The sequence below is a fragment of the Chrysemys picta genome, chromosome 7 (assembly GCF_011386835.1).
Source record: "Chrysemys picta bellii isolate R12L10 chromosome 7, ASM1138683v2, whole genome shotgun sequence".
In the NCBI taxonomy this organism is placed as follows: domain Eukaryota; kingdom Metazoa; phylum Chordata; order Testudines; family Emydidae; genus Chrysemys; species Chrysemys picta.
In genome coordinates this window covers 106,528,814-106,542,377 of record NC_088797.1, presented here as the reverse complement: position 1 = coordinate 106,542,377, position 13,564 = coordinate 106,528,814, and the positions used below count along the sequence as shown (strand labels likewise).

The 13,564-nt window shown below is 40.9% G+C and overlaps 1 protein-coding gene across 8 annotated transcripts in view; it reads right to left on the bottom strand.

The window, feature by feature from the left end:
• C7H10orf90 (chromosome 7 C10orf90 homolog) overlaps positions 1-13,564 on the bottom strand; it is a 182,007-nt gene that overhangs the window by 155,311 nt on the left and 13,132 nt on the right. For 3 of the 8 annotated variants that reach the window (XM_065552244.1, XM_065552246.1, XM_065552241.1), the window contains exon 2: positions 4,222-4,278. The exons of the other annotated variants lie outside the window; for them this stretch is intronic. The gene's annotated coding sequence lies outside the window, so the exon portion shown is untranslated. The remainder of the gene's footprint in view (positions 1-4,221; positions 4,279-13,564) is intronic. 8 annotated transcript variants of the gene reach the window in all.

The window sequence follows — 13,564 nt, the reverse complement described above, 5'->3', positions numbered from 1 at the left end:
TACACTTACCAGTCTCAAAAATGGACTATTAAAATCACAAGAGAACTGAAAACAGAAACTTCAACTCAGCTTCCTGCAGCTAAAAATCTAAGACAAGAGCCTCTTTGGGGGAAGGAGAGCTTTCTCAATACAGTTCTGAGAACCAAACTGTGCCACTTAAGCACTATCCACTGGTGCTCAGTTGCTCCCTATTGTGTGGCGGGAACATGCACAATGTACCATCCTTTCAGTCCTGCTGCATATCCAGCCAATCCCAACATACTGTGCAGAGGAAATAAGGGCCTGTGTTTCTGTCTCTTCTTCACATCTTGGGGATGATCTGCTCCTCCCCAGAACCTGCTGTTGTAAATGCCTTTCTTCCTTGCCTATATCTTCTAACTCCTCTTGATTTGTTAAACTCTAGAGTGCTACTAGCAACAGAGGGTCCTGTGGCACCTTTGAGACTAACAGAAGTATTGGGAGCATAAGCTTTCGTGGGTAAGAACCTCACTTCTCTTGCATCTGAAGAAGTGAGGTTCTTCCCCACGAAAGCTTATGCTCCCAATACTTCTGTTAGTCTCAAAGGTGCCACAGGACCCTCTGTTGCTTTTTACAGATTCAGACTAACACGGCTACCCCTCTGATACTAGAGTGCTACTGGTTAACTCTACAAAGTGTACTGACTTACATTTTTCATGGAAGAAGCTATAAAATTTTATTCTATTCTATTCTTTTAATAAATCAATACATGCTGACAATTTTAGTCTGCTGGAGGCAAGGGCTAAATTTAGAGACACCTTTAAAAGTTGTGGAAAACTGACAGCCCGTTCTGCTTTAGTTTAGTTTATTCAGTTTCTGTAGTACTGAATAATTCCTAATTAAGTAGGCCACAGATTTACAGAGCTATGCAAGTACATGATCAGACTTCCTTTTTTCTTAAATATGAAGTTGTTCATACTGATTTGATGGGCTTTTTGAAAAACAAACAAAAAACAAAACAAAAAAACCCACTAAAATAGCTTAAGGAATACATTTGCTATGATACCACATTTACAATGTTAATGTTGTGGGTGAAGCCAACTCACATGGTTTCTCTATCTGCATGGCTGATTTTCACATCCTGACAGCCATTGCTGACGTTCTTCAAGACATTTTGATGATCAGTGTTACAGTGATAGCTGCAGTGGAGGAGGCAATAAGTTCCTGTAATTCAGATTGAACTGATGACCCAGAAGAACCTGCAGAGCCTATGAGAGCTCTGCCAATTACGATCTTTCTTTTTGATTTCACTATGTCGATTTTGTTTGAGATTATTTGAAACTTGATTTAGTTAAAACTAGTAGCCTTTGGCTAGTGGGAGATTTCAGAGTAGTGCGCTCTGGAGAATAAGGATGGTCCAGTGCTTAGGGCACTACCATGGGACTCTAAAAGATCTGGATTCAGCTCCATGTTCTGCCAGTTTCCCTGGACAAGTCACTTGGTGCCTAAAGATGCAGACAGGTGGTTAGTGGGATGTTAAAAAGCACCTAACTCCCACTGAAATACATTTAAAACTCTGAGCCTGAGTCTTTCTGGGCCTCAGTTCCCCATCTGTAAAATGGACTAATAGCACTTCCCTAACTCACAGGAGTGTTGCAAGGATAAACACACTAGACAGATTATGAAGGTCTCAGGACCGTATAAGTACCTAAGACAGACAGTGGGCTCAGCAGCTGACACTTCATGCCCAAAGTAGGGAAACAGAGACACTTTTCCATCCCAGCAGCCAGCAAATAATTTCACTAATGAGCAATTTTTCCCTGTTACACAAATTCTAAACCTATCAAATAAACTGTAAATTTAAGTGAAAATATTTAGTTTTCAAATATCTTACCAAGTCAAGGGTTTAGTAGGATGATTTTGCTAATTAGTCTAAAATTTTGCACAAAGATTCCAGACAAATAGCAAGTCTGTTTAATTGTTCTTTACTCTCAGATCCCTTCTTGGCCCAACTTCTCCCATGGACAATAAAATTATTTAAAAATTTCTCAGACAGAGATTGACAGACACCAGAAATTAATCCCACTGGCTGCAATCTTTTGGTGCTATTCAACAGTTTATATGTTTTTCTTAAAACCCTAGCTCCTAGAGGTAAAGGATTATGGATAATTTTTTAAAAGTTAAAGTATGTTCCTCAGCCTCCGAGTTTGAAGAAAAGCCCAAAAATGTCAACTAAATCTACCCTACATGTTCGAAAATCAGAAGGCAAATAAAATTCCATTTTTTAAAAAGTCTCATGTTTTGAATGTTTAGTTTGACAATACTGCTATTAGCCTGCACACTGGGCATACAGTCCACTAACTACAATTGTACTGCAATGTGAGGGGAGTGAGAGAACAACCTTTCATCATTAATCCAATGCTCTGGAGCAGATGATGCCTGTCACACAATCACTGACCATCAGGTGTGCCTGAGAAGCGAGAACAAGAATTTTATGTGGGCAGTAGCTTCCAAGACGTTTCAGCGAGCATATGTGCTGAATTCTTTCTATTCCAGTTTGGGCATAGCGGCACTGAGCCACTTGCCTGGATGAGGTTTACCCTTCCTGCTGCCCCAGTTTCCCTTCTTGGGCTCCTCAGTAACTCACAAAATCTTTCATGTGGCCTTTTAGAACACCTCTTCTTGGGGGCTGTTTTTTAACTTTAAAAAACCAACTCCCTGGCTGAGGCTTTTCATTCAGCTCACATGTTCCTACTCTCCAGCCCCGCTGCCGGTACTACCTCTCTGCACTCTCCTGTCCAGGTCCTGAGGAGCTAAGAATAGTCTGTGTGTGGGACTGATCACGCCAACCTTCTCCCTATCTAGGAGCAACTCCCAAAACTTCTTATCTGCAGTCTCCTTTTCAAAAGGACACAAGGCATTCTCTGTCTTAGAGTCTCCACAGGCCTCTCTTATCTATCCCCAGAGGCCTGATTTATCTACATGACTCATATGTCACATGACATTACTCATTCTCTCCACCTGGGCAAGGGAGCTAGGTGTCTCACAGGTTGGTCTGGGACCCATCTCCCCTTGAAGAGGCCATCCACCTTGCAGAAGGTAGCCAGGTGGAAAGTATACCAGAGTGGTGGCAGGTAAGATGGTGCTCTCTCTTTCACAAATTATAGAGAAATGCGCAGACCTTCAAATCTAAAGTATTTGTTATTTAGACTGTAAGCTCTCTGGGGGCAGGGATTCTCTCTTACTATGTGTATACATTGCCTAGCCCAGTCATCATCATCAAATATGGATAGTTTACTGAGGACCATTGCACCAGCCAGAATGACTACGGTTGACGGTGTTACACCAGGCATCGTGTAGTGAAGTTCCCAGATCTGGCTCAATCCTGCAAATCTATGAATCTCTTGGGCAGCCCCACAGGCCAGGAAGGGTCAGGTCAGGTACCCTTTGGGCATCAGTGAACCATCTGAGTGCATGGTGTGCTGGGGTGTTTTATTCATCCTGGTGATCTGACTGAAGAGCGTGCAGTGCTGCTTTTGAATATAATGAGCAACTGAAGGAAGGCCAGTATCTTCAAGATTATAATGTAGAATCATTTTTGGCTCAAGATTTAGCACTAACTGTTCATATAGAATGCATCTAGCCGCTCCAAGTCTGCTTGAAAGAGAATCCAGGTTCTGAACCGTATAGCAATACAGGTAATACACAGGTTTGGCAGATCCTGAGCTTTGTCTGAGTGAAAATGTTTTTGTGTCCATAAACAAGACATGAACTTTATGCAGGAAGTGGTGAGACCTATTTATCAAAGAATGTCTGGCTTGCCACAACCATTTGAACTCTGCTTGCAGCCTAGGTTGACAGCCTGTCAACACTCTGCATTGTACTTGACCCCACCTGCATTGGTAGTTTTCGTGGCCCAGCTCTGAGGTTCTGGTCTTCTTCTTGGTCTTCTGTCACAAGACATTCAATCCCACAGTGTGGGTGGAGTCTTGGGGACCTCGAAGGGCATGGCAGCAATTCTCTGACTTCTCCACAAGCAAGGCATTGTCATCAGCGTAGTCTTGGTCAGCAAACACTTCTTGACCAACCTTGATTCCGACATGCATAGTGGCAAGTGGACAGCCAAGCAATAGCTTCACTGAATAGAGCCAAGGCTAGAATACATCCCTGCTGCCCACCTGCGGTTGCATAGAAACACGACAAAATGATATACCAGGAATCAACACGCACACTTGCACCGGTACCAGTGTAAAGATCACCTACCAGATTTAGCAGAAGATCTGGGATACCAACTTCTTTCAGTGTGACCAAAGTGAAGACCTGTCAAACAAATCAAAATTGATATACACCACATGAAGCGGGCAGTTAAATTCTTGGTGCAGCTCAGTCAGAAACTGAAGGGTAAGGATAACATCCATTATGTACCACCGAAAAATGAAACCTGATTCCTGGGGAACTCAAGGTCTGTTAAGGAGCAGCTGAATACTACCAAGCAGAATGAGAGCAAAGACCTTTCCAAGGACCAGTACCTATGAGATTGGCATGTAACACAAGGACACTATGATGCTATCTTTCCATTCTGCTGGTATTTTGCCTCATGCTCACACATTTAAGAACAGTTGATGCAGGCCGATGCTCATTAGTTGAAGGCACCTTTGAGCAACTCTGGCGGAAAACCATCAGGTCCTGCAGCACATCCATTCCATAACTTTTGGATGGCCTTTTATACTTCCTCAAGTGATGGGGAGGGGGGGGGGAAATCAATGTTTGTCCCTGGGTCTGAAGCCATATGTTTGCCAGGCCACTTAGCTCTGGACAGTCACAACAGATATGTGTCTCAGCATGATTACATAATGAGACACTAATTTCAATTTGCGCCTCCAGAAGCTACCATAATACAGAGTAAGAGCAGATGAATTTTTGGTCATTTTAAATAATTTCTACTGTGGGCAAAGGTTTCTGGTATCTCATCAATATTTCCAAGTTTTTCAATAATGTAAAATATTGTGATTGAACCTCCTCCTCTTCCATCACCATAAAAGAGTCCTTTCTTCTCTTGCTTGACTGTCAGTCCTCACTCTGGTTGTCTTATTACCAGAAGAATTATGTAGTTCAATGAATTCCCACTTCCATTGTATCCATAAACCTGCAGTCTTAAACTCTGTTCAAAACATGTTAAGGGTTGAAGTGACTAGGAGTCTCATCATCTATGCCATCCATTTTCATTTCTAATTTTACAACATCTGTCCTTGATCTGTTACTCATCATTCACTGCTGGCAAATTAGAATATATAAACTGGATTGTAGAATCAACCATAGAAGTGATTCTATCTCCAGTCTTATCCCTAGGGTCAGACTGAGCACTAACCGGTTGTGTGACTATTCTTGTTCCTTTGTACAGTACACCTCAGCAGGGCTGGTTCAACCTGCAGTCACAGAGGTCTGCAGCTAATACGGCCATACCATCTCTAGTGTGACATTCAGTTTATGTGCTTTAATGGCCTGTGGAATACTGTGTGAGCTCTGGGGTGATCATTTAAACTCCACAAGAAATTAATATGTTTTGCCTTTATTGCAATGCGGACAGGGCACAATGGAAGCTCCCACTCTTCCCCCCAAAAAGAAGCCGCCTTTGGCTAGCCTACACTAGTTCTGGACACATTATATAGCATCTTCTTACCACTCAGTCAAAGCTAGCATGGCACATGAATCAGCAAAGAAGGCTGCACACCAAACACTGGACATTCCTGCTGGAATGCCTAGTCAAGTTGCTTTGCAGAGAGGTCTAGCTTTGCTTGCATCAACCCTCCTATTCAGTACAGAAATAAGGAAGGACAAATACTGCTATGTTTACTACTGCATCTTTTTGCTACTATAGTAACAAGTTTAGTCCCTCCCTGGCTGAGAAGCCAGCCAAGCTGCCTCTTGGCCTTAAAATATGATTTCTTGCCCTTTTTCCTTAGTATTTCTCTAGTAAGGATTTTGAACTTACCAAAATAAAAAAACCTATAACTTCTCTCTGATGCAGTTCTCTATGCTGTCTTTTTTCTTTGCAGGAAAAAAGAACTTTTGCAAACTTATTTCCACAATCAGACCATCACACACAAGATAGAAACTCACTGTCATTTATCAGCAATTTTTCTATAACCATTTCTCAAAGTTCTCTAGACACAGCTGCACAGCTTCATAGTTCCTCTAATATATCAAACCAAGGGTTTTAAAAGAAACAACCTATGGTTACATGCACTCTTGCAGGACACATATGTAACAATCACTTTTGCCAAGGTCTTCAAGAGTGACTACTGATTTTGGCTGTTTCAGTTTTTGAGTGCCTAACTTGAGACACTTGAAGGGAACTGATTTTCTGAGATTGGGCTCATCACTTTCTCAAATGTCAGGCTTATTTAAGGTGTCTCAAATGGGCATCCAAAAATTGAAGCATCTGAAATCACTAGTCACCGTTGAAGCTCTTGACCATTCTCTTGATCAGATCTGAATGAACTGTATTATCTTGCAACACCAAAAGAACTATTAAATGGTTCCTGTTAATTACTGATGAATAATCAGTATCTTCCCATCCATCACCAATTGGCTGTATTCTAATTGCCCATCTTCCACATTGGATAATTGCAATATTGTAAATAACACTTCGCTGTGTTACTATAATTGCAATTATTTGATCTCCTTAAATCTTAATATTTAGATGAGAATTCATATAAGACACTAGACTCTGAAGAAGCTACATTTGTAGAATGCTGAGCAAGTCCTTCCTGGGTAGGAGACTTGCTTTCTTCCAAAGGGTGAAAGAAAGGTCTTTGACTGCCCGTCAGATTTCAGAACAGCAGCATCAATATGCAAGAAGGTTAATGTCTCACAAAGTACTGAGAAGCTGCATATTACATTTATCAAAAGATGTGTAAATGAGCTATATGGGAGTCTATTACAATGTCTTGCATAATTTATTCCATGTACAATAAAAAGCTGATCAGATTTCATGCATGTTTACTTTTTGAAAGATAAATTGCCTGCCTGTTTGAACTAGCTGGAGAATACAAATATGTTTCAAAGTAATGTGTTTATCTCTCTGACATTTTAATCTTTAAAACTTTCTTATCCTTGTTATTTTCACATAGCAGTTCTCTTTTATAAAAGAGACTAATCTCTCCCGAACATGAGATGAGTTATATTGTTTGAAACATTCAGTGTATATAAAGACTATTCAGGTGTATTACATATGCATAAATTAAATAGAAACATATAAAAAAACTAACTTCAGATTTCCCCCCCTAACATTTTAAAGGCTAAAAAAATAAATTACTTTCAACAGACTCTTAAATTGATACTATTACAAGTTTGTGTAATTTAGAGTTGGTCGTCTGATAAATAAATGTATAATGTAAAAGTCCTGATGGTAGTATCACTTACTCTAGTAAGTAATTCTTACTTGAACAAGTAGTCCATTGCAAGATCAGACCCTTATTCATCAGCCTTTTCTGTATTAAGAACATTATAATAGCCAGTAACGCACATTGTAAGGGCATATGTATGGCTTCTTTTCTAAATTGAAAAATCAGATAAATAAAATAAAACATGTAGTTTAATGTATAAATCTATTTTTGGCATTTCCATGACATCCAGCACCATATTATCTTAAAAGATTTTATTACTATGTAATAATTTCCCCTAAATAAACAGATGGACATTTTCCTACAGTTAAGTAGTCTTGTACAAACCTTGTGCTCTCTATCTTGTCGGAAAGTGCTTTGTCTGGAAAACCAGTTACTTTCCCCCAAATCCATTGTAATTGCTTTTTTTTTTTAGTTTTGTACATTAGGTTTTTATCTGAAGTTTCCTGGCCACACTTTCTATGTCCCTTGAAGAATATTTCTTGCAACAGTTGTGAATCCAGAATACAGCATGTTATTGACAACCTTGTTGATGTTGTTAAGAAGTCTGGTAGATGAACAGGACTTTTTGTTTAGAGTTCAGGTACTGATCATCTCTTGAAAAGGCACTGCTATTAAGCTAACTTGTTACACTTCCAAAAAATTTTCAAACTGAGTACTTAAATTTTCAAGCTTGTTATTTCCAAAGATCAAGAAAGAGAATTTGGAATGCAGAAGTCTCATCTGTGGCCTTACACTGTCCTAGTAAGCCCCTTCACACCATTTGATATTTTATATTTCATCTGCTTGCTTGCAGGGTAGCTCCACTGCTCCATGAATATCACTTAACTTCAAGTTCTTGTCTGATTTCAAAGGAGCAGTTTTATTTCACATTACAGTAAAGTTTTCTGAACTAAGATTTTATCCACTTGCAAAGCAAGATGCTGTATTTTTCAGACCAAAACCCCTGAATCCAAATAATTTTAAAAAGCCTTTGTAAGAGAGTCTCTAGCAATTATATGAACTCTGCAAAATATTTTTTTTAAATGCGACTTATAATTGAGCATATACTATATAATAGATATAATGAATGTCCTCGGTAATGAAACGGACAAGATACACATTTGAGTAGGAAACAAAACTTCCTACATAGAGATAACAATTACAGAAATCTTTCTGTAATGAAAGAACTTCATTTATAATGAAGCTGCAGTGACAAATTCTACACTGATTTGCACAAAATTAGGCCAGTTATGTCTGACCAACCTTCTCCCTGTGAGCCTTTATAGCAGCTGAGGTCAGCTAAGACAGCTGAGGTAAGACAGTGAAGTAGCACAATATGGTTTTTCCACAATGAACTTACTCAAAACAAGCCCAAACCCATATATGTAGAAAAGCCAACTCCAGGCCTTTATGCTGAGATGAGTTGCCCAAGAATAGATGATTTTGATCCCATCCGGCTATTCTCTGCTGCCTTAAAGGGGGACCAGGCCAAAACATGTTCCTTGACAGGGTGATAGAGAGTACTCAACTGCAATAACAGTCAGCAGTAATAGATGACTAAACCAGTGCTATTCTATATAATCAGCAGATCAAGAATGTCAAACAGATGGACATCCTCTATAAATATTTTTTAACAATTAGAATTTTACTTGCATCTGCTGTAAGTTACATAGTCTCAGTTCTGGCTAACACCCTCAGGCCAAATCTACTAGGACCACTTTTCCAGTGTAGCTAGACCAGTATATATACAGCAAAGCACTTCTAGTGTGGACTCTGCTTATACCAGCCAAATTGTGCTTTTGGCAGCACAGTTTATTTCCCACTCCTGCTGAGCAAAATAAGCTATACCAGCAAAAGTGCAGCTTTACTGGCATAATAAATTGATCTCTTCATGGAGTGGCTTTTGGGGGCATACTGCATTTGTGAGGGAATCATACCTTTTCACACCTCTAACCTACATAGCTAAGCCAGCAAAACTTTGTAGTGTAGACTGGGTCTCATATTGGTGACAGCAGTGGCATAATTAATTTGGAAGGAGATCCACGCAAGTATATCTGATTGCAGGTCTGGGGCCTAAGGCTCAGATCCACAAAGTGATTTAGGTATTAGGATGCTCAGCATCACACCGCCTAACTTTTAGGCACTAAGAAAATCATAGGAAAAACTCTGCAATCCACAAAGCCTGAGATAGGCACCTAGGCTCCCTATACAATGAATGAGGAAAGAAGGTGCCTTAGAATGCGATCCACAAGTAAGCACACTAGATGGTGAGCTACCTAAACTAGCCAATGGGAGACCTGGAGGAGAATGGTTTGTACTAAGTCCTGCCTGTCTCTGAGAAATATACACCTAAAGCCAGGGCAACATCTAAAACTTAGGTTGACCTAGCTACGTTGCTCGGAACTGAAATTTCATGCCCTGTGCAACGTAGTTAGGTCAAACTAACCTCCATTGTAGACACAGCTAGATAGACAGAAGAATTCTTCTGTTGACATAGATACCGCCTCTCAAGGTGATGGATTTACTAGAGCAAAAGAAAAACCATTGCTGTATGAGTGTCTACACCACAGTGACAGAGCTGCAGCACTGCAGTTGTGCCACTGTAGCACTTGTAGTATTGACATGCCCTCAGTCCTGGCTGCAGGGAGGTGCCTATCTCTGCTAATGAACCAAGAACCAGGGGAAGATAGGCCTCTTCCACATAAGTCACCTGTGGGGCCCAATCTGGTAAGCATGCTCAGAGGCTAACTAACTCCACACAAAACAGCTGGGGGAGTGAGGGGAGAGGAGAAGGAGAAGCTTCTTTATAATCTTTAGCCCAGTGGTTAGTCACTCGTCATGTGAAATGTGGGAGTCCACTCATTCAAGTCCCCCTCTGCCTGAGGAGCAGAAGGGATCTGAATAGGTATCTGTCACCTCTCAGGTGAGTGCCCTAACCATTGGGCTCTTGAATAGCCCGATGTGGGTCTCCCTCCATCTCTCCTATTGAAATTGTCCCACTTTAATTAAATAGTTGACAGATTAAATATTAATTGGGCCAGAGAAAAAGTGAGAATGACTCCAGCAGCAGCCAAATTGGTGGGGGAGAGACTAGCAGAACCACAATGGAAATATGAAAACTCATATACCCCTAGAGGAAGCAGAGGTGAGAACAGGACCCACAGGGTCTGAAGCAGCCACAGCAGCAACCAGGATATGACAGAGGAGCAGGATGTGGGAACCAGAGGGGCTGGCATGGGCCCAGGAGCAGATAGAAATCCCCCAGACTCTCTTTTGCAGCCAGCTCTACTCCCCCTTCCACTGAGCCTCCCCTCACTCCCCCTCTGTCCTCCCGTTCGCAGGGAACTTCCACCCCTCCATTGACTCTGTAGCCTAATGTGTAGAGCACTCACCTGAGAAATGGCAGATCCCTGTTCAAATTCCTTCTCCTCCAGCAGAGCGGGGACTTGAACCAGTGGTCTTCCACATCCTGGTTAGTGCTCTAACCATTGGACTAAAGCTTATAAGGGAGATCCTCCTTCCCCAGCTGTTTTGTGCACAGCTAGGCAGCCTCTGACCTCTACATTTGGTTTGTTTAGGATTTCCGAGGGGGAAAAAACCCACAAAACCCACAATATTTTATCCATCTCTAATTAGGTAGCAGGTCATGGCTGGGGTTTCCAGGGCGAGTCCTTTTCTCTCTATTCTCTGAAGAAACCAGCCAAGTCTTAATACCAAATAAAAGCCAGGTATATAAATCAATCTATGAATTTCTTCAACTTCCTATACTAGGGGACAGATTGTGCCTTTAAGACACAGCTCTGTGCCAGAAGGCTATCAAGGAGGTGACACTGTAGTGGCAGCCCCAGGAGGAGGACTCCACCAGCATTCCTCTTGGAGCCCAGCGGGCCCGTGCTGTCAGCAGGAGATAGCTGTCCTTTGCTGGGTATAGCATGCATTCATCTCTGTGCTCACCAAGCTCCAAGTAAGGTATAGAAGGGGATAGGAACATGGATCAGCCTTTCCTCTGACCTTTTCTCTTTGGGAGGCTGCTGTTACCAATGATGCTAGTGCAATGACTACGCTCCTTAGCTACCTAGTGGCTGCACAGTGTACACAGATATAGGTGATAGGGTAGACTCATTGTACTAACTCCTACTCCTGCATCTGCAGAAGACCAAAGTCACTCTACTCCTAAATTTCTTCTAAACCGAACCCTTAGTGCTAACTGTAAAAGAACAGCAGGGTTACCAGTTGTATTTCATTGGTAGGACAAATGAAAAGTACTCCACTTAGGAAGGAACAATCAGTTGTACTCATACAAAATGAGAAATGACTGCCTAGGAAGGAGTACTGCGGAAAATGATACGGGGGTCATAGTGGACAACAAGCTAAATAGGAGTCAAGAGTGTAACACTGGTGCAAAAAAAGCGAACATCATTCTGGGATGTATTAGCGGGAGTGTGGTAAGCAAGACGTGAGAATTAATTCTTCCACTCTAGTCCGCACTGATTATCCTCAGCTGGAGTATTGTGAGGAGTCCATTGGCACCTTAAAGACTAACAGATTTATTTGGCATAAGCTTTCGTAGGTAAAAAACTCACTTTTTCAGATGCATGAAGTAAAAATTACAGATACAGGCATAAATATATATTGGCACATTTTGAAGGGCAATTTAGTCATGGTGGATGTAATCCACTCCCAATAATTGATGAGGAGGTGCCAATACCAAGAAAGGGAAAATTGCTTTTGTAGTGGCTTTGTAGTGGCTGGCTCACTACAAAAGCAATTTTCCCTTTCTTGGTATTGACACCTCCTCATCAATTATTGGGAGTGGACTACACCCATCCTAAAGTGGCCTTCAACATTGGTTCTCCACTTGTAAGGTAACTCCCTTCTCTTCATGTGCCAATATATATTTATGCCTGTATCTGTAATTTTCACTCCATGCATCTGAAGAAGTGGGCTTTTTACCCATGAAAGCTTATGACCAAATAAACCTGTTAGTCTTTAAGGTGCCACCGGACTCCTCGTTGATTTTGTGGACACAAACTAACATGGCTACCCCTCTGATACTGGAGTATTGTGTCCAGTTCTGGGCGACACGTTTCAGGAAAGATCGGGACAAATTGGAGAAAGTCCAGAGAAGAGCAACAAAAATGATTAAAGGTCTAGAAAACATGACCTATGAAGGAAGATTGAAAAAAATGGGGATGCTTTAGTCTGGAAAAGAGAAGACGGAGAGGGGACATAATAACAGTTTTCAAGTACATAAAAGGTTGTTACAAGGAGGAGAGAGAAAAATTGTTCTTAACCACTAAGGACAGGATTAGAAGCAATGGGCTTAAATTGCAGCAAGGGAGGTTTAAGTTGGACATTAGGAAAAATTTCCTAACTGTCAGGGTGGTTAAGCACTGGAATAAATTGCCTAAGTAGGTTGTGGAATCTCCATCATTAGAACTTTTTAAGAGCAGCTTAGACAAACACCTGTCAGGGATGGTCTAGAATAATACTTAGTCCTGCCATGAGTGCAGGGGACTGGACTAGATGACCTCTCGAGGTCCCTTCCAGTCCTATGATTCTATGATAAATGAGCTCCACTGACTGTTTTAACACATATGGAATTAATCCGTTCTTCCTTGCTTGTAATGAAATGGGATATGCAGTATCTGATACGAATTTAAATATTTTAAAAATGAATTTTTCAAAAAGACAAGGAACCACAGGTATAGAATGTCAGAAATTCATGTCTGTGAATTCTTAATATGTTTTACAATAAGATCATCATTTACAGCTATGAAAGATGTTCCAACGTAGGTGGCATTTCTGAGCTTATCTGCAGAGGGCTGCACAGATCCAACAAGCCATGAAGTAGCAATAAAAACAGATTACTATGAATTCATGACTGGGTAATTTAGTTTCTTTTGAGGGGATGATATGTTATTTTTTACTTCTGAGCATTTCATTGACCACTCAGCTGAGTGAATTCATGTTCCTGACTTCTTCATGAAACAAGAGCCCTTATTAAAATAATTCAAACAAATGCCCTCTTTACATTGAGCCAATATACCATGGTCTCCATCCATCATAGTTAGTTTGATGTTGCATCAGGTAAAAATAAATCAGGTTGAGAACAATTATTCAGTTTATTTAAAACAGTCACAATACGAATGCCTTGGGACAACATGCCACATCCCTAGACTATATAGACAGAGAGATAAAATATATCCAGGCAGAGG